Genomic DNA, 1,979 nt, shown 5'->3' with positions numbered 1-1,979 from the left:
CTAGCAGGACTGGCCTAAGGGGTAATTTTTAGCTGGGTTTTAAAATAATTTTTAAAATAACAAAGGCCAAATTAATATTTCCTTTTAATTATGTTTTTAATGATGGTATTTTTTGTATTTTTGTATCTGTTTTTATTAGGCTGTTAGCCGCCCTGAGTCCGCAAGGAGAAGGGCGGGGTAAAAATACAATAAATAATAAATAATAATAATAATAATAATATGTACTTAAACTGACTTGGAATATTTAGGCTGAGATAAATGCAGGTTACACTGTCTTTATAAAAAGTTTTGAATTTCAGCTACTGTGTTTTATAGAGGCTGCACTCCCACAGAGACAAGGGACACAATTAGCATTTTCTAGGTAGACAAGCCAGATAATTGTTTATGCAACAGGCAATGGTTTCACTATAGTTTATTAAATGAAGCAACATATTAAGCAATTTGCCCTAGTTTAAAAAACAAATCTAATGAACTTAGATTTCATATAGCATGCTAAGCCACAAATAAGGTACTGTAACTATATTTAGGCTCAGTATGTTGCCTAAACCTAGTGAAAGGCAGATAAAGTCTACTCAGTTTTTTCTTGGCATCAGTTAAGAAAGTCAGAAATGTGAGCAGCCCACAAAATCTGCTGGAAAATGAGTTTCATACTTCATTTTGAGGGTATTTCAGGACCTTGCTCTCTCTCTCTCTCTCTCTCTCTCTCTCTCTCTCTCTCTCTCTCTCTCTCTCTCTCTCTCTCTGACTATATAACTTGTTGAACTGATCTCCTATTCAGCCCCGGTGAGTGAGACAAAAATAGATTGGCCAACATGCTGTTAAATTAAACAATTATTTTGATCCTTTTTGGAAAGGCTTACTCTTGGTAGTTAGGCCAGAACTAAGTGGCAGTGTACAGGTTTGGACCATCCCTGAAAACTCTCAGGATATTGGTCTGAGTTCAGCTGAACATTAAGTCTGAAAAGACTCTGATGCTAATAGAAGGAAAGATCTCCATGAATAACATGTTCTTGTAAATTAACATTGCTGGTTTACTTAACAAAGCTGGCTAGTACACTGGACTAGAAGTAACCACTATAAGAATTAACACAAAAGCTGGCTATGCATAACACAGTAGGCTAAATTATGAGTTCACAGCTCAGTATAGTGTGCAACCCCATCCAACTAGTATATAGTTATTAATATAACCCAGGCTGGTTGTGTGAAAATAGGCCAGTTTGACTAAAGTCAGTGAACTATGGGTTGGTATGTTGTGCACACTCAGACATGCAGATTACAGGTGATTCTGTAATAGCCAGTACAGAATTCAGAGGACTGATCAATAACAAAATGTAATATTGTAATGGAATTGTAAGCCGCCCAGAGTCATTGACTGAGGTGGGCAGTTATAAAACTTAATTAATTAAATTTACAATCAGATTAAAAGCAAAGTGTCACTTAAGTTAGATGCAACTCCTGGTGATTTCTTGGACTTGTTTGTGTAGCTTTCTTGGCAACAGTGTGGGAGCTAGTTTTTACTAATTTTCTTTAACTTCCCAGTTGTAGTTACCGTACTTTTTGTAACTTTTTGATTATCCTCTATTCAAATGTTTAGCCAGGCTTTGCTTAGGTTTTCAAGCTTCCATGCTGAAGTTTGCTGGACAGTTCCATCTGCTATGCACAGAGTCAGTTTACCAGAATGTTGAAAAGAAATTGCACGTTCTTAGACAAAAGTAATATCCGTTGTAGTCTTCAAAATGAAAATAATAATAATAAGGGGGAGATTTTTCATTAAAAAAAGACAGCCTTTCTTAGCTGTCATATACAAAGATGACATACACAAAGCAGATAACAGCCCCCAAAGTGGGAATGTATCAGCAGCCCAGAACAAAGAGCATATCTAGAAGACAGCAGGATCCCACTCAACATCTTGTATCTTGAAGACCTATTTAAAATGGCAAACATTACAACACTGCCCTTCTACAAACTGCTTATCGGCA

The sequence above is a fragment of the Protobothrops mucrosquamatus genome, unplaced genomic scaffold (genome assembly GCF_001527695.2).
Source record: "Protobothrops mucrosquamatus isolate PMUCROS unplaced genomic scaffold, P.Mucros_1.0 scaffold95, whole genome shotgun sequence".
In the NCBI taxonomy this organism is placed as follows: domain Eukaryota; kingdom Metazoa; phylum Chordata; class Lepidosauria; order Squamata; family Viperidae; genus Protobothrops; species Protobothrops mucrosquamatus.
The sequence above is the reverse complement of the archived record's forward strand: the minus strand, read 5'-3'. Positions refer to the sequence as shown.